Source organism: Mycteria americana, chromosome 12, assembly GCF_035582795.1.
Source record: "Mycteria americana isolate JAX WOST 10 ecotype Jacksonville Zoo and Gardens chromosome 12, USCA_MyAme_1.0, whole genome shotgun sequence".
NCBI lineage: Eukaryota > Metazoa > Chordata > Aves > Ciconiiformes > Ciconiidae > Mycteria > Mycteria americana.
The window spans coordinates 475,936-495,948 of record NC_134376.1 but is presented as its reverse complement, the minus strand read 5'-3'; the positions used below and the strand labels follow the sequence as shown (position 1 = coordinate 495,948).

The following is a 20,013-nucleotide window of genomic DNA, read 5'->3' as shown; positions in this document are numbered from 1 at the left end:
ATGTGGATTTAACAAGTATCAGTACTTCAGGGCACATGGGCAGACAAATTGCTTTTTCCAGTTTATAAGATGAATCTGGGAAGAGCATGGGTCACTAAACGGTTGCAAACCAATGTTCTAGTCCAGATCTGTGTTTAAGCAGGCTACGAGCTGTAGCAGAGGTTGCTGGTTTGATTTGTTTGCCCCTGAGAGATTAATTTTCCTTTTTTATTTTTCTGCCTTTCGTGAACTACGTCCAGAGACACGTCGCAGCTCAGAACACCCCTGTTCCACTTGCTGCTTTGGTCTAGAAGCAAACAGGACACTCAGCCTGTGGGAGCCGGTGGCTGAACCGAGAGCTCTACGGTATTTGCCATCCCTCCTTCCCAGAGCTCTCCGGGGGCAGGTGTTCAGACGATGAAAAGCAACTCGGAAGAGCTGAGAATAGCAAGTGCCCTGGCTCAGACATACAGCCCTACTCCTTCTCCTCTCCCCAGATTATCCAGCTTTAATACAAAGAAGATGTGCTCTAGTTATTCAATAATGGAGCAGTTCTGAACGTTAATCAATTCTCCTTTCCATCATTAAGCTACCCTTGAACCCAACAGTCCTCTGGCCCAAGGAGACACGAGGGGACAGACCTGAGGGTGCTGTCTGACCTGCTGTGCCCGAGCTCCACAGGAAGCCAGCTCTGCATGGGCATGGCACACCTCCTGCTTCGGCCTTTGCACACGCGGAATTGAGGTGCGCTGCATCTCAGCAAGACTATTACTGTAGAAGGTCCTTGTCCCAGCATCCCGCAGTTGTGGGGACTCGACAGGAACCTTATAGCTGACATGAAATGGTCTCCCCTTCTCACCACAGACATGTTCCATCCACACCAGCCTGCAGACTTGTGGCTAGCTTCACCTTTTCCATGTCAGATTAACTTTTCCTTCCCAGTTTTACCAGACTTATCCCTCTTATCTCCTATCCATCTCCTGAGCAGAGCAGCTGCCCATGGACTGGCTACTACCAGTGCTCAGTTCATCGTGGCACTAGCCCGGTGCTTTTCTCCCCCAGCCAGGATTGTACGACAGCTAAACAAAATATCTGAATTTCTCTTTGATCAAGTTTTGGCAGACATTTCTGGAGGACGGTGCTGAGGGACGGAGGCTGAGCAGCCAGCAGCTATTGTGCAGTCAGCTGCTGAACAAGTGGATTTTGATGAGGTTCACATGATTAGCTTTGGGTGCACGAACGAGAACTCTGTATGTGGCGCTGGGCACATACTGCCACAGGGGTTAGCGCTCTGCATCCCTGTCATTGGCACCCATTTGTCCCCCAGCTATCAGAGAGGATGCGAAAACTGCCCACTATGCTCTGTCAAAGTAATGTTCAAAATGGAGTTCTAACAAGACTTTTTCCCTTCAAACAATGTACAAATTAACAGTCAGCAGCATTTGAAAAATGGCCCTAATCCCTGTCTGCATGGGGAGTTTGTTCCCAGTGCAATGTGCCATATTATGACAACGATATATTCTTCAAGTGAGTGAAAACTAATGAATAACTAACACCCTGACAGTCTTGCTATTACTGAGTGCTTAGGAGTTGGGTAAAACTGACAGTGCAAGATGAATATGGCACTAAGACAAGATGTTACTTTGCATGACTGGTCAGGGGAATCCAGACTTAATAGACATTACAGGTGGGTTAATTCTAAAGGCTGAATTTGATTCTGAGCCATAGTTGCTCTCTGAGCAAATAGGGAAGGCTTAATCACTTGGACGACTGAGTCGCAGGTGGTAGTCCCATTTGTGAAGGAAGCATTGGGAGCATGGTCCTGGGAACAAAGGATGTGAGTTTGCCTGTTGCCCCTGCCTCCCCGAGAGCAGGCAGAGGGAGGGTCCAGCAAAACTCGGGCAGACAACGCGCCTACAAATGCGAGGCGGGACCGTCCCTAGCAGGAGGGATCACCAGAGCACACTGAGTGTGCGCTAGCCCGTTTTCACAATGCAGGAATCAGGAGGTGCCAGTGAAATTATTCGATATCAGGCTGAAAGAGGAAGGGCAGAATCAAATGTGGCTCTTTGCCCAGAACGCTGTGGAGCCCAGACGTATTAATGGGTTTCAAGAAGCTTCAGAGACACACCTGGAGCACAGCCCCACCTGCCAGTTCAGTGCAATGGTCAGACACAACCACTACTCCAGAAGGGCTGTGAGCAGGATCTCTGAGGACCGCGGGCAAATAATCACGCAGTCCATGCCCTGTCTGCTGTAGGCTTTTCACAAGCATCTCCTAATGGCCGTGGCCGAAGAGCGGCCCCAGCTAGCCAGCCCTCCATGCCACACTGAGCTTTCTCTCAGATTGCCTCTGTGCTGGCGCTGGAGGCCTTCAATGGCTTGTCACTGGCAGCGTTCCCCAGGATCAGCAGAGGATCACCACCAAGGGGGGTCTCCTGTGTCTCGGTTAGCTCTGCCTGTCCCCAGTGTAAGACAAACTGTCGTGCTGCGGGATCTCCCGTACACCTGCAGCACCACATGGGCTGTGTCACCAAGGAAGGCTTGGCTTGCGGCAGCAGGCAAATACCACGTGTTCCTTGAGACTTGACATGGCTGCATCTTGTTTCCACTCTCTTTCCCTTCAGTTTAAATGCAAGCAAGGACAGATCTTCTCTGTCCTCAGAAGATATGGAGCAGGTCCCAGTCTGTACCTCTTTCCAGGAGCAGAGATTTCAGATGATGACAGCCTCACAGTGCGTCAGCCTGGTCAAATCGTGGTCACAGTGATGTCAGGACGGTCTCTGAGCCTCTTATCCCAGGCACAAAGCAGGAGGAGCCAGCTCCTGTAATTACAAAGTTGAGCCATATCAGAGGAAAACTAATCAGCTTGCTGGATGCCAGCAAATTAAATATTAATCTAACTATTGTGAACACAAAAATGTTCATCTTCAGATATTTTCTGGCACAAGTGTCAAAATCAGAGTGGAACTAAGGCTTTATTCATTTTCCATTATCAACTTAAATAAAAACACTCAAAAAAACGGGCAATGATGTGCAGAAGCCACTCAGCACAGATAATTACAGTGTAAGTTTAGGCAGCTAATCACTCCTAGAATATGCTTCAGATCGAGATAACTCTGACTGGCTTGTTTCCCTGCTTTGTTAAATCAGACAGACTCTCAGCTTTGCCTGATGGGGATGAGGCTCCCAGAGTCAGCATCTTTAAATAACAGTAGGGCTGCCTGGCAGGCATGGAAGCTCACCCTGCCAGCCAGCAGCAGGATGGATAGAAGGCCTCTACGCCAGGAAAGCAAAGCAGCAAGAGGGAGGGACACGGCAGAAGCAAGGCCGGGAGACGGGGCAGGCAGCGCCAGGCAGGAGCCGGGAGAGAGGTGGAGGAATGCAGCGGAGAGGGTACAGGGCAGGGCAGGAGTGGAAGCAGAAGTACAGAGAGCCGTAGGCAAGGCCCCACCGAGGAACCGCTGCAGCGGCGGGGTGGGGAGGAACGGCACGGGAAGGTGCAGTCTTGCCGCCAGCCGCTCCCTGCAGGGCAGCAGCTCTGGCCTTCACCGCGCTCAGACGGGAGAGCTCCACGGCTGCCCACCCAGCAGCCCTCCCGCACGGCACTCGCGCCCCATCCTGAGCTCCGCAGCCGCCGCGTGTGGCTCTTCCCTGTGGCCTCGCTGTTGCTGTGCTCTAGCCAGTGTGCTGCCCGTTCTCCCAGCTGAGCCCCAACAGGGGCCGGGGGAGCCGTCCTGGAGAGGAACGGCAATGCAGTCAAGAGGAAGTAGCGGCACTGAAACCAAAGGATTCTTCTTCGAGGGAATCCGCTTCTTTGGACTGTGGGCAAGAGGTGATTTTCCACAACCCTTTCTCTGGCATGTCAGGCCCGACCTTCCCAGTGGGTGCCAGCCCACGTGCTTTACATTCCAGTTTCAACAAGGGCCTGACTGAGCCGCAGGTGGTCGCAGCGGCAAGCAGGAATGGTGAGCCCTCGCTCAGCACGGGGCAGACGCACTGAATGCGGTCCGTGTACCAGGGGATGGTGAAAGGGGCATCTGCCTGGGACAGAACACAATCCGCTGCACTCTGGATAATTTTGCACTCGCCAGTGTCTGACCGGTGTATTTATTTCATCCAGAATGGAAAAAATGAATCTCCCTCTTTATAGTTCTAGGGGATCACCCTTATGTTCTCAATCACTAATTTACATGGGCTTTTTGCTTGGAACTAGGGCAAGAATTATTTTTACAACAGCATTCATGGATATTCTCTCTTCTGCTTAATTATTAACTTTGCTGTAGTAAATAAAGGGTATTTATGAATTCCATCAATCTCAACAAACCTTTTGCATGTAAAGCACTGAGACATTTGTAATGAAGAAGCAGCATTCACTTTTGCTTTATTTAAAGGAATGAAATGATAAATATAGTTCTGTGGATGCTCTTGTGCAGTTTCTTAAATTCGAATGCCTGCCAGCAATTATGCCTGACTTACTAGCTGCTTCATTATAACAACCTAAAAGACAGGAGTGGACTGGAATAAATCGGGACTTTAAAGAGCTCGTACGCCCTTCAGCAACACACAGGTTTTCAGAGATGGCAGGAGCTCTGTTAGTTAACACGGTGCTCAGTATTCTGTTCTGAAACTACGGTGTCTCTCCATGTCAGGAACTGTGCATCAGCCAAACTCTTCAGCCACGTCTCTGAATGCTGCTTCTCACAGGCTCTGCTCACAGAGGTGGCAGAATGCTGCTTTGGAGGCAAATGCAGAAATTCTGTATTTACTTCCTTTAGCACATTCTCTGTCCAGCCTTTCTTTAGTCATACCGATGGGCTTGTATTCTGTGGAATGCTGGGTTGCTCTTTTCTTGTCCTTAAGATCCCCAGCAGATAGAATGCACAGGGGAAGTGCCAGCCACTGAATTATTCAGTGTAGTCCCCAAGACTGGCCTCACCATTGAAAATGCATCTCTCTAGGGACACACAAACTAAAGCAGTAGCTGTGCCTGGGTGTTACACATCCCAAGACACCTCTCCAGCTATTTATACATCATATTGCTAAGCAAGCATTGCCAGGCTTTCCTCTTCTGATCCAGTTTGACCCTGACAAACAGTACTTTCCCTGAAACAGACATGTTCTCTTCTGTTTGCTAAATAAGCATCAATCTTTTTTCCCTCTTGATTTAAGAAAGCCATGATCTTTGGGTATGTGCTACTTAGGATCCTAGGGGCTCCGCTCAAGCAACTGACAGAGAAGCCAGTAAATGATTCCAGCTGAGCAGCATAAACAACTAGAGCTTTTGTCGATATAGAACGAAAATGACCATGCTCTCATTCTGGAAGAAACTGTGGTATTAGAAAGCATAGGTTTGACAAGACAAGCTAAAACCTACAGTCTTCAGATTCCAGTAGACCTACGCCATATTAATTATTTATCAAGATGTTTTCTTAAAGTCGAGTCTTTGTGCCTTTAATTTTCAATTCCCTTAATGCTATGAGGATCTCTGCTGGCAATGCATCAATTATTAATAGAGTTAAAACAATATTTGTTTTCCCCAAATACATTTTTGAATGCTGTCCTCATACCAGTTAGGTTTTTCTGAAACTTTAATGAGGGTCTCTGATTTCCTCCAGACTCATAGCTGAGGCACAGACTTGGATGGGCCTTTGATTTGGCTGTCGGAGCACGTGTGGCACCGCATCCTTCACGCTGTTCGTCCCACTGGGGCTGGGGGAGTGATCAAGCTAAACAGCTGTGATGAGGGAGGAGAAACAGCAGCACATCTGTAATTGGGAATTTCAGTTGCTGAGTTCAGAGGTTCTCTTGTTCTAGCGACTGTTTTGCATTTTCTTATTCCAGCAGCTGTCCCCAGGCTCAGTAGAGAGAGCCTGGGCTTTTCTCCATTTGGAATACTTTTCTCCTAACAAAGAAAACAACAATGCAGTTCCTTTAATCTAGGAGAAAGCCATTTCAATTCAGCAAAAGGATACTTGAAACATCATGGGTTTAAGAATTTTATTCAGTCATCTCAGCCACTTCTCTCTCTGCCAGGGAGGATATAAAAAATTAAAACCCCAAATACTGCTTCTTGCTTTTCTAGGCCCTAATTATAAATACATTTTCACAAGGAGGAGTCAACTTAAGCCTAATATTGTGTGAAATCTCATAATTTCAATACAGTCTCGACTTGATGTGGATTGGTAATTGGAGCTGTGGAATCAATTTTTCCCATACTTGAAACACCCAAATGAGTATGAAATGTGTTGCATTTGTTCCATGCACGTCTACAGTTCTGCACTTTGCTTGGAGTGGAATGATCATTCTGATGTATTTTTTATAACAGAGCAACATTTCCTCAGACTTTGATGTTTCACGTATGGAGCTATTATAACCATTTGCCATTTAGATGCATGATCCATGGCTAATCTCCAAAGCTTTGATGCATGCAATAATTATTACTATTGATGTCATTGCACCATATTTAAAATATGAACATCTCTTTGTAAGTCTACAGCTAACAGAAGAGGGAGGCAACCGGTCCACACCAAGACTGGAAATTTCCTGTTGGTAAAGAATAAACCTCTGAAACAGTGTAAGATGACATCCTGTAACCTTCAGTGAGGCACTGACTGTGATGAATGCAAGGGCTCAGCGAGCAGGAAGGTGATGCAATGTGTGCTCTGGTCTCTGTGCACAGAAAACAGCTCTAGGAAATTGAGCCCTGGGGTCTCCAGATGCCACATTCTGACAATCTGCTCTCAATGCTTGACCTTGAACTCAGCCATATGGCATGTTTCAGGCAACTCCTGCACCTAGGGCTCTGAGTAATTTTATCTGTGCAGTGTGACACTGGCATTCAGGAGCCTGGTGTTCATTCAAACCATGGTTTTCAGACCTGGCTAAGCAGAACAGCTGGAAGTTCCCCAGAGCTCTCCACTGCCCTGTCATGAAACCTGGGGCTGGATAGGTTGTTAATCGGGGCATTGTCATGAGGGTTTTTCATGAGGGCTGCAAAGCAGTGCGAGTCAAACAGCATCTCTCTTGTTCTAGTTGCTTTCACACATTGACATTTAACCAGAACTGCCTGCCCTGCACAGGTGCACAGGAACACGGGCATGGGGAGTGAAAATCCCCAGAGAAGTTTGCTACTTGGGCATAAATTTTGACTGTGGGTTTAGCCTTGGAGGAACAAATGTCATGTTTGTAAAGTTTAAAAGATGCCTTGACCTGGCTTTGATAAGCTGCAGTGGAGTCAAGGTTTCTCACAAATTTAATCAAAAAGTTCACTTCGGTTCTCCTGGAAACTCTTCTTACTCTTTGTCTGCTTCTTCAGCTTTTTGGGGACCATCTTTGCAGCAACAAAAGCCAAAATGGTCAATGGCAGCAGCCTGTGATGACCTGGGGACCAGTGGAGAGAAAGAAGCAGCCACTGGATTCGACAGAGGAAACAGACCCTGGAGAATCTTTCTGGTGCAGGAGGCAGAGGGAGAAAGTTGGAGTCCCAGAAGGCTGCAATGAACACCAGTAGCAGAGGTGTTCAGGACAGTTCGTCAGGCCAGTACCACACAGTGCAGAAAGCTGCGTTTCCAAGCACGAACGTCTCTAGGCAGGGAGCAGTCTGACAGATTCTCATTGTAGAAGTCACTGAGAAGGGGACGCTTTAATGAACACCTTCTCCAGTACCTTGATTAGACTGTGCAGAATTATGGCCTGCAGGGAGACATGTACTGCTACCCCAGTGGGCACGGGCAGGGTACACTGGCAGCCTGGACACCTATTGTGCAGTTGTGGCCGCGTGGCCAATCTCCCACAGATCCCCTGGGGACGGTTTGCTCTTCCATGCATGTTGTGACAGGAGTGGATATTTTTCATGGAGATGAAGATAAAACTACACTTTGGGAAGCAGTTACTGTGACACACCTGTAGAGAACAAACCAGAGAGCCTCACCCACCAGACTCCTGCGCATAGCCTAGAGCCCCCGGCCGTGCTGAAACAGCTTCGGGAGAGGGACCTCCAGCCCCGCCAGGCAGACACTCGCTGCCGAACCGCACCACATTCCTCAGCCTGGTGTCTCAGGGAGAGCCCCTGCTGTTGTAAAAGCATCTCATGTAAAAGTTGGCCAGTTTTAGCAGGCTGAGTCTGAAAAGCAGAAGTGCGGTCACCTCTTCAGCCTAAGCCCTGTCATCCTCTTTCTCTCCTACACAATCTCACAATAGAAGTGCTGGTCTGCTCACAGGTCTGGGAGTATTTCTTACCCGTGAGATGGTAACAACCAGTCAGGGCCAACCAGCTAACTAACTGGCCCACTAACTAACCAGCCCTCGCATCCCCCACACAGAGACACTGAGTGGATGTGCTATGTCTGAGCTTCCACAGAGCGCTGACCATGCAGGCAGACCCATCCCCGTAACAAACACTAACACTTTTTTCAAGTTTCAGCTGAATTACAAGATAAGGAAAACTAACAACGCTCACAGTTCCTGCGGTCTTATTTGCTGCAGTAGCCTGAACGTATGTTCATCATTACAGTATATCTAGAGCTCTTCTGTTCTCGCAGAGGAAATGCAATGTAAAGCAAACACATTTAACAGGTGGCAGGAAAACACCACGGCTGCCATGGCACTACCCCAGACCGGGGAAGGTGAGGCCCTGCTGGGGGAACACATGCAAGGCAGCCATGCAACTTGCTACCTAATTACTTCCAATGCAAAACGGCCTCTGCATCACTGCCACAGCCAGGCACAACTTCAGCCAACTCTGCGCTCTGGGAGCCCGCAGTGCTTGCACCAACCACGAGTTCGGCCCCCGGGTGGGTTTGTCTTCTAAACCAATCAACAGTTCTCCAACATGGATTACAAAGTGGTTGGAACCTGCTCAGCATACAGCACTCGGTACTTTATTTGCATGTTAAAGCACAACTTGCCCCACCAACCCCTGCAAAACAGGATTCCTTGGTTTGTTCTAAGAGCACTGGGAGGTTTAGCCCTGGTCTCCACGCTCCAGCAGCCTAGGTAATGTTACAAAGCTGAAAATGTACAAATGTGTGGGCCTGTATTAACACTTTCAACTTGCTAAAATGTACTTTTTAGGTCTCTAATTACACCAAAGCAAAGGGCATTAATATATTTAGTTAACTGCTCAATTATGCTACTGGCAACTATTTCTGGAAAGTCGAATTTAACAACTCTGAACATCTAACTGTTAGAAAAAAAGTTATGTTTTGATTGCACATGAATGTTAATGGTTAATAAATTCTCAAAGCTTCTGTGTCAGAATAAGTGATCTGGTTTCAGCGGAGATAGAGTTAATTTTCTTTATAGTGGCTGGTATGGGGCTATGTTTTGGATTTGTGCTGAAAACAGTGTTGATAACACAGGGATGTTTTAGTTGTTGCTGCAATACTCAAGGACTTTTCAGCTTCCCATGCTCTGCCAGGTGCACAAGAAGTTGGGAGGGGACACAGCCAGGATAGTTGATCCAAACTGACCAAAGGGCTATCCCATACCATATGGCGTCATGCCCAGTATATAAAGCTGGGGAAGAAGAAGGAAGGGGGGATGTTCGGAGCGATGGCATTTGTCTTCCCAAGTTACCGTTACGCATGATGGAGCCCTGCTTTCCTGGAGATGGCTGAACAGCTGCCTGCCCATGGGAAGGAGCGAAGGAATTCCTTGGTTTGCTTTCCTTGCGTGCGCGGCTTTTGCTTTCCCTATTAAACTGTCTTTATCTCAACCCACGAGTTTTCTCACTTTTACTCTTTTGATTCTCTCCCCCATCCCACCGGGGGGGGGGCCGAGCGGCTGGGTGGGGCTTGGTTGCGGCTGGGGTTAAACCATGACAATCCCTTTCTAGTTAATGGGGTTCTGGTGGCAAAATTATTGAACTCTCCAGTTCCAGCTTCTAGGCAGTACTGCTGCTCTCTTGATCCAAGACTGAGCAAAACTAGCAAGTTTGACGTACTCCCTCGCAAAAGCTCAACTGCTCATTTTACCAGTGTGAAAAGCACAAAAAAAGTGAGTGCAGGGAACTAGATTCACAGCTGGTGTAAATCATACTAACTCCACTCTTGTCTGTGGGGTTGCTCACTGTGGAGCTAGCCCAGCACCATGAAAGGGCCTTGGCAGTGTTCATGTATTCCTATTTTACTTCTGAAACAAATGAGCTGAATGCAGCATCTTGATCTTTAGCTGGTGACAAGAGACCTAACATGCTTCAGCAGGATGACACAATATGTTCCCAGATGTCTTTATCACCTGCCAGGGCACTCCATTTGATTTCCCCAGCAGAGATCCTTGGTAAATCTACATTGTGAAGGAGAGACCAAGTTAATCTAGAACTGAATCAGGCATTTCATTCTGCAATACAGCAATACAGATCAGAAAGCACTAGGAAGGGGGTTAAGCAACGACAGAATCTCTCTGAAAGGGCAATATCAAGCCCCAAGCCTGTCAAGACCGAGTGTTGCCTATTCAGAACACCCTGTGGTCACAGCAGGCCTGCTTCTGCTGGGAACAACCACCTCACAGGAGCTCTCTTTGGCGTGAGGCTACTTCCCAGGCTGACATTTGCATATCAGTGAGATATCTGCAAAGTCTAATCACAGTTTTAAAAATAGATTAATTCAAGCATCAAATAGAGTAAGTTCAGAATGCAGGTAATTACTAACCAAGTCTGGCCTGCATGCCCTCCCATTCTGGCCCTGGCCATGAGACCCTCAGAGCTGCACGTAAAGATGACACAGTCAGCTGAGCAAACCTGCAGAAGAACCTCTGAGGTGTTTAAGCATTCAAGTGGCAACGTAGCACAGCACAGTCTTGCTTTAATGTAGATTACCAGCTGCCTTTCACGAGTCGGGTTGTTTAAAATGAAACAGAAGTACCAATGGGGGGGCACTTTTCATAAAAATGTTTGTGTATCTAAACAGCATGTAATGAAGTTCCCTGGTGTAACACTGATAACACGTTAACCCTAGGTGTATGTGCCTAGGGTTACGTGCGTTTCCAAACTAACACTTCCAAACCAACACTTCATTGCTTTGAATTCACTGAAATGAGAAGCACAACCAGCACGAGGTCACACCCGTCCCATCCCCTCATGCTCGGTCCTCGGGTGTATCATCGCTTCCCGGACGGAGGGGTGGGCGGGCAAGCAGCTCTGCCTCAGGACACTGCCCCTCTGCCAGGTTACAATCTGAACACAGCATCTCTTCTGGACAGGGCTCTAACAAGCCCACGATGTCACCTGAGGGTTGAGGATTATGGTGACAGGAAAGGAATTACAGCATTTCCAAAGGAAAAAAGAGCCTATTAACCTGCTGCAGAGCACACAGCTCTTGCCTGTGGCAGAAGGTGCTCTCCCTGCTTAGGAATCACAAAAATGATGGAAAAATCCCGGGAATTTTTTAGCTGCTTTCACCTGGAAACTTGTCCCAAAGTAATTTCTCAATGTGAAAACAAAAGGACACGCAGGACTTTATCACCTGGAAGATGCTGCCTCAGATCTCATTCTACCCCAAAATGAGTACAGTTGGAATGTCTGACACTTAATTTTGAGGCAGCCGTGTCAGCCTCGGCTTTTTAACTCACTATTCAACCTTAACCTGCTGCAGCAATCAGAATGAACACGGCTTGCTCAGCGTCTGTGGCACTCGCCCACTTATTAGCTGCCCAGGTCTTAGTGTACAAAGCACACAGCAGGAGGAAAATGAACAATCCCTGCTGAGAGGGAAGCAGCTGAAATACCCATAGTGAAAATTCAATGTTGAAAGTGCTCTGAACTTATTTTCATTTTTTCAGGCTTACACTGAAAATCATTACTATTATTATTACCAAACATTTCATTTAATTTTTAAAAGTGATTATAAAACTGAGAATAATGGTGATATTGTGTTACCCTCCCCAAGGTGGGCATCAAAGATCGAAAGTTGTATATTTAACTAATGAGGCTGCAGATGGGATGCAGGTACCCACATAGCTTCTAAAGTCCAAAATGGGACTCCGGAAAGGATCCAGGTATCCCTCAAATCAAGAGGAGAGAGGAGAAAAAAGAATTTCAGCTGTTGCTGCCCCGGTCACTCTGTCAACAAATCAATAAAAAGTTTCAATATCTACCGTGAGAGCTTCAAATGCTGCATCATTTCTGCATCCTCAACAAGCTACTGGGTAGCTTCCCTGTCCTCTGATTTCAGTTCCAGAGAAGAAGAAATTTCTTCCAAACAATTTGACAACACATTGGCAGAATAGGCGCTACACAAGAATACCATAACTCCTTGTCTCTTGCCAGCCTAGAGAGATGGTGGAAAGTCTATGGAAAAGTGACTGTGCATCCTAGACGGCAACAATTACAGTCAGTGCTTAGCAAAGACACAGAAAAAATGGTGAAGGATGAAATGGCATGCATGGAAAATTGCAACTACCTTTTCTTACTACCTTAGGTTCCTCATTTTTTCTGCGCAATCACTATTACATGACAGTGACTCCTAGCACAGTTAGATCATGGCCTTCTGTGGCCAAACATTGTACACATATACACCACATGAAACTGCCTTTACCACTGAGGTTTATATTCCACTGGATATATTTCTTATGAATACCAGAACAGAAAACAGCAGCTGATGCCTGTAGAGCAGAAAGGTAGAGCTTGGTGATAAAACAGCAGTCAGACCTTCATCACTTTACTGCTTATGAGTACTTCTGGTGCTTGTAAAACTGTCCCTGCATCACATCTCCAGAGTTCTCATTTTTCCCAGTGAGGCCAGAAAACGTCTCAGGGCTAGGTTCACAACAGCCTTCTCCAAGCAGTTAAGGAATGAAACACCAGCATCCCGTTCCTCTACTCAGCCCTCCCTCCCTTCCTGTCCAGGATCTTTCTGGCCAACTAACTACTTAGAAGAAAGCCACATTCTGGGCAACTTCAGGAATAAGGAAAATGTAGCAAAGTGCCAGAGTTGCTTATCATCTGGATACACAGAAGAAATACCTGTACAGTATATAAATCACCTGTCATCATCCTCCCTGGAAAACTCATTATTATAATAGTCTAATCATTGTGGTATCCACTGGTATTACTCCCACTAACATTAATCCTGATTAGTTCATCTGGTATTAATGTGGATGTCACGAGTACTTCCATGTGATTTTCCAGGCTTGTTGTGTGCTTAAGACCATCCCAGTTTCTGCTTCAAGGAAAAAAGCTGTTCATTCATCACCTGTAAGACAGTCAGGCACCAAAGTCCCAGGATTCATTAACTAAGCTGATCCCTTCCCTTAGGTCTCCCAGTGGCTTCCTGTTAGTGAAAAAAGTACTTCATACCCCGCCATTGTGCAAGCTCCTTGGGGTAGGGGATTTGTATTCTCATTTTGTTATTTTGTGTACATTCCACAGAGCTGAGTGCAACATCAGTGCTCAACAACTAATAACAACCTGTCCGCAACTCCGGAGTCTCAAAATCCATCTGATATGTAGGGTCAGTCTTTTGAAGAGAGGGGAGCGGCTGGGGTTTCCTACCTGTGCTCTTCTGTGTCTGTGCTCTCCCCTGGACACCCTGCAGGCAGGGCCCACCAGCACCAGGCATTTCACCATTTCACGTCAGCCTGTGGCAGGTAGCACAACTGCTGGCGAGAGGCATATTCTGCTGTAGCGACAGCAGTGGGGATAACTCTGGCTGCTCAGCCCAGGCATCTTATCGCAGAGCCAAGAGTTTTACTACCAATTCCTTCAATGCTCTTTTACATTTCACTAGCTCTGCCTCAGACATGGCTGGAATATAAAGTACAATTCCACGTGAAGGAGCATCAGCTAACCCATGCTGCCCTCTTCAGGAGCTGACTAATTAAATAATTAAACCATTAGCAGGGTGCAGCACAACACTGCTGGGCAGGGAGTAATTTGGACTGGTTTTCATAAACAGGCATATCAAGAACTTCATTTTAGCAAAGATAAAGTGCTTCTCAAAAAGAAGGGCTTTTTCTACGGCACTAAATGCGCTCATCTTCAGCTCAGGCTCATAGGAGCAAGAATCAGCTTTTCTCCAGGAAGAACATGCACCCAGGAGATGCAAAGGAAGATGAAGAGTAGGGCAGTAGTTATACACACTGCCTGCACCTGGGGGAGCGACCAGATGGAAAGAGATGAAGGGTAGCAAAACCCATACTCCCTGCTTCACGTTCTGATGCAGTGGGTAGGGCACGCATGGGGATTCCCTGACGGCACATGCCATCACACCCACACCACAGTGAGCTCAGCTGCTTGATCACAGTCACAGACTTGAAGCACTGGCACCGTCCTGCTTCGACAGAGGACTTCATAGCTCAGGCAGCAAAGCATCCAGTGACAAAGCAGCTGGTCCACCCAGTGACAGGATTACGTTGCACGAGAACCAAAAGGATGAGCATGTCACACACAGGAGAGGAAGAATGCCAGGAGCCAATGTGCACACTTCTCTGGGGCTTGTCCAGTCATGAACTCCTGAAGTAGGTGTGCAGAAGGGGCGAGTATCAAACAGGGACATAGCAATCAATATGCAAACATTAACAGATCACATGAAGTGGGAACGGGAGGATTTTAGCATTACATCAGTATGGGGAAAGACCAGAAAGAAAGTCCTTGAGAGAATTTCAACTAGTTATGTTTCATTCAAGAGCTAGAATTCAGCACAATGAGGCTATGTTTGAAAGGTGCAACTCCATCTGGGAAGGTCATGGTCTAGCATGTGCTGCAAGGGCCTGCCAGTAATGCTGTCCCAGTAAAGGGCTTTTAGCTTCTTCCCATTACACAAGAGGAAAAAGCCAGACCCATCGTATCCAAAGCAGCTATCTGGAGGCAAGCTATGGCACATTTCAGAGATCGTGTGCTTATAGTCCAATGATGTTTAAATCTTTTCCTCCCCTCTGCCACCCAGGGACATCTTTGCATTTTGCTTTTATTTATCACCAGTGTCTATTCTCATTCCAGCCCACAGAGGCTAGTGAACAGTGTTTCTTTATTTTTCATTCCAGAGGATTATTACTTATGTTGAACCCATTTGTCCCTAACAGAGATGTAAGATGTAGTTCCCTGGGAATTCAGATGTTATTTAAGTTCTTTTCCAATATCCAATTTGCCTTTTATTTATTTAGGGAGCTATTTCAGCAGGAACCTTGCTGTTGAGAGACACCATGACTTGTTTACAGCACTGGTCCTGAAGGCAGCCAGGAGCTGGGGGAGTCGGGCAGGCGGCAACATTACAGATTAAAGAAGTAATTACAACAGAGAATACAACATTAAATAAAAGCAAAAGTAGCATAGACGAGGGAGGAAAAGGAAACATAAATTGGGAAAAATACACTGGTGCTTAGGATAATCACAATGCAGGGACTGGAGTGTGCTCCTGAGCAAGCACTTCCCAGCCAGACATCACCTCACTTCAGAGTAGCTCTCCCCATGCGTGTTGTGATCGTGTATGTGGCTGCTAGCCAGGCTGGCATGTCACCTTTCCAGAGGCTGTCAGCCAGGCCTGCACTGACGGGATGGCTCCTGGACCACCGTTCAGCAGAAGGGCTTGTCTGGCTGCAGCAAAGCGTGGGGCTGGTAACTCCCAGCAACAGACACGTGAATTCCTCATTCTGCTGGACTCTGCTCTGTTGCAGACATACTGTGCAGACATACAGCCCTGGGCAAGCCTCTTCACCTTCTCTTCTGTCAAAGGTGCTGGGTGACAACGACACTCCCCTTCTCATTGTTGCACAAGAAAGTGATATACTTGTGACCGCCTGGAGCTGCTTTGAGCCTGCCTGATAGGAGAAGAGGGACTGAACAAAATCTTGCAGCCAGGCATTCCCAGGCCCCCTCGCAATACAGCTCGCAGCCAGACACACAGCGAGGAAAGGGACTGGACTCGGTCAGGTACCAGGGGCTGAGTAGCCTCACTCATGTGGAACTTCTCTGGGAATAAGGCTCCCTGTGCGGAGAACTCGCCAGGTCCCTGTGCACAGCACCACGCTGCCAACCGGACTCTCCCTCTGCGGCACTCGCTTGGCAGCACCAAAAAACTGCATTCTCCTTAACTGTAGGGGCTTCTGAACAAGCATTAAGAAGGTACATCCATGCCCCAGACACAAAGTAGCTGCTAATTATTCCCGCTGCTGTTAGTTTCCTTTGGTCTCACCCTCTGATCATTTAATGGGAAGTAGATTACGCAATAATTGAATGTTAGAACCAGCAGACCCCCCCAACAGCAGGGGACATACATTATTTACCCATAAAAAATATTCCAAGGGTTATTACCATGTAAACTGTGATTAATTAAATTCACAGGAATTATTCTGAGGCATGTAAATGGGAAGATTCCTGCAGAGGAAAAGCTGGGGAGCTGGCTCCATCCTGACAGCAACACAGCCATGGAGTGAGAGGAAGCCCTGAACTTACCCCCATGACTCTTGTACTATACAGTGAGCAACAATGTGTGCAAAGGAATGGGAACGGTGCAGACTGGAGTCAGTGTCTGCTCAACCGTTCAAAATTCCCATCTAGAAAGGCCACAACCTCCTGACCATCTGGGTTCCTCTGTGCTAGCAGGCTGCTGCCCTCTTGCACAGGCATTAAGAACACTCACCAAAAAGTGCACAGACTTAGATCACCATCCACTGCAGAGAAGCCTCCATAAACATTCCCAGGGCCTCACTGACTGTCTCACAGAGAACTCAGAATGAATCCTAGATGCTGACTGAACTTCTTCGTTTCCTTTCTTCCTCCACCCCAATCAATCAGCAAAACATGACCAGACTGGGGGCTCGCCTATCGATCTCCAGTGGAATCTGACATCCATGCAACAAGGCACTTGTCTCCTGTCTTTAGATCTGACTTCCACTGCTGGCAATGCAACTTTTACTGCAAGAACCAAACACATCACAGCCTAAGGTTGCAGTTATCTCTGACGAGCCAGAGGGAAATTTTAGAGGTAAATAAAACAGTAAAAAATATTGGCCCTAAGTGTAAACCTACGTCATATGCACTTTCTTACCTAAATTGTGTCAAATTGAGGACAACATAGACATGTAAGAGTGGCCACATGAGTTCAAACCTGAAGTCCATTCAGCCCAAGATCCTGCTTTTGGCAACAGACAGGAGAAGAATATCTAGAGAAAAATATCAGAATTAGGAAAGCACGTAGCATCACGTCCCCAACCTCTAGTGATGTGCATACAGTTTGGAAACTTTCTGAGTCAGAGTGGGGTGGGTCTTCAGTATTTCATATTCACAGATGGATTTTTCTTCCACAATTTTATGCTTTCATTTTTTGAAACTTTTAGCACCTACAACATCCTGGCGCAAGGAGTTCCACAGCTCCAATATGCACAATGAGAATAAGTATCTCCCCTTTTTTTTTTTTTTGCTTTGAGTTTGACATATGTATGGTCATGTCCTTCCCTCCACCCCCAGCTCCTTCATGAAGAGAGGCCATGAACAATCATTCCTTCCTCATCCTTCCTATTCCACATGATTTTATACACAGGTATTCCATTTAATTGTCTCTTTTCCAAGGCAAAGCTCTCCTCATAAAGAAGCCATTCCAGATCTCTGATCATCTTTGTCTCTCTTGTCTAACGTTTTCTAGTTCAATTCTTTGCTTTCTGAAATGGAGGAACAGCACTACAGAGTATTCAAGGTGCGCAACACCAGGAATTTATGCAAGGACATAATCCTGTTACCTGTTCTGTTCCTTCTCTAAGAACTCCTAACATGTTATTTACTTTTATGACTGAGTGCTATGCCAGCATTTCCATATAAGTATTTATTACAATCCCAGGTCTCAGTCATGACTTAACAATCACCTCTGTACTCATCACTGTATACACAAAATTAGGATCGTTCCTCCTTCTGCTCATAACTTTCTTTCTCTACACTGAATTACATCAGGTCAGTCATTCACTATACAGAAGAGTTTCCACAGTGCTCTGCAGTGAACTCCTATTTTTACTAGTTTGAATAGCTGAGAATTGTCAGCAAACATGGTCGTTGTTCGCCCTTTTCTCCAGACCATGTATGACTATGTCGAACAGCTGAAGCACGGATCCCCACAGGATTCCTCTGGTGACCTCCCTTCACTGTGAAAACTGGCCATTTACTCCTCTATGCTTTTTAAGTTATGTGTCCATCTGGGGACCTGTCCTCTCATCCCATAGCTGCTTACTTTATTTAGAAGTCTTTCACAAGGGACCTTGCTGAATTCTTTTTGGAAATCCAAGCGGAATGTATAAATCCAGTTCTTCTGTCCCACATGTTTGCTGCCTCCTCCAGAGAACTCCGAGATTTGTGAGACATGCCTTTCTCTACAGTCGTCCCAACTCTTCAGTGTGTCACATTTACTCACATGCTACTAACTTCATGCATTCCTAAAAGAACAAGACACTGATTCCTCCTGCACCCCATGCTGTCTCCAGGTTTTCCCTGATCAGGTTACAATGACTGGTGCACCGGGAGTTTTCCCAAGTGGTAGCGTTGACATACCCTGGGAATATTCAGCCAAATGTTCCCGTTGAGTCCTGCCTGGAGCTGCACTGAGCAGCACAGGACGGTGCCCCCGCTGCGGAGGTGTGTATCAGGAAGGTCAGAGGTGGTGCGATGAGGGGAAGGCGAGCACTCTCATCCCACTTGCGTGACAGTGCTCCTTCTCCAGGGGCACAGGAAAGCTCCTGGCTCGAGGGTGCCAGACCGCAGCTCTGCCGCTGGCAATGGGCTCTTCATCTGTGTCCACTCGCAGCTCTCAACACGCCCTGCCACAGGGACTCCGAAAACCAGCTTCAAAACAAGGGGTTCGGCTCCACGCTCAGAATAGCGGGACAGGTGCAGCAGACAGCAGACTGAAAGAGCATGTGTAACTTGGGAGCCATTTGTCACAGACTTTGTTTAATTTCTTAGAGTGAAGAAGACAGAAGAATATAGGATTCATCACTTTAAATTCCATATAGTGACAAACCAGCAAGTGCATTTAACAACGGAAATATACTTTATAGACAGTAATGGATACTGTTAAAGTGTAACCTGGTATTTGGATTATCAAAGCCAGAGTCTACCAATTTTTGGGTTTGTATTAAAGTTGTTTTTTCCATCTGTTGAAAGTGGCTCTTTGTGATTTCACAGGGCATTACACTTTATGTGTCTCATTTGCTGCACCCAAAGGAATTTCATTCTGCTACATTAAAAAATACCTTGGGACGCTGGCTAAGCTCTTAACTTTCCAGAACATGGTGTTCCATGTCTGTCTCCATCCCAGCAGTTACCTTCTTTGAATGTCTAATTTACACATACATATATGTATATAATATAATTCACATGTCATATTGCCTTTGTCACAATGAGGATTCCGTCTCTGTCCCATTGTGCCAAATCCACAGCCAGCAGCCCAGCTTCTACCACACTTATCTGGAAGGGGCACACCTGATCTCTGAAGCACACTTAGATCTGTGTAAGTGCTTTTGCTTCCTGTGCACTACACACAGGTGGAGAAACAGGAAACTACATCAAAGTTCATTTTGCGGCAGATGTCATACAGATGCATACTGCACACACAGATATACGTGGGTATCCTTTCACTCTCATGTTAATCTTACTTTTTTCTTTTAAGGTAAAGTACAGGTCATTCTAGCTGACTCTTACCACGCCAAAGCAGGACTACCTCTTAGTAGAGGATCATCCCAATCGTATCACCATGACTACCATCCATTACAAGTGCCATCACAAAACCCACTTCCAAATGCATCATCTATCCTTCCTTTAAAACCACAGCACCCAAACACTAGCAATTTTGCTCAGTAGTAAGCCTGGTCTCCCATTTGTCCCAAGCTCTCAATGCCTCTAGCTCCCTGCACGCTTGCCTTTCCTGTCATTGTCATTATATTGCATTGGCTCAATCTTGCTGTCAGTAGATCCTTATTCTGAAGGGTCTTGCTGCAAAGTAAATTTGGGGAAGGCTTAGTATATTGCTGAATCTAAGCTTCCTGCTGGGTCTTCACCAGCTGCATTATTGCTTCACAAAGCTGTTAACGGGAACTGATGGTTTAGGCTGGTAG

General features: G+C 46.7%; 1 long non-coding RNA gene across 3 annotated transcripts in view; it reads right to left on the bottom strand.

Moving 5' to 3' along the window:
* LOC142415910 (uncharacterized) overlaps positions 1-20,013 on the bottom strand; it is a 163,374-nt gene that overhangs the window by 133,750 nt on the left and 9,611 nt on the right. For all 3 annotated transcript variants that reach the window (XR_012777579.1, XR_012777578.1, XR_012777577.1), the window contains exon 2: positions 2,673-2,804. This is a non-coding gene — a long non-coding RNA (uncharacterized LOC142415910). The remainder of the gene's footprint in view (positions 1-2,672; positions 2,805-20,013) is intronic.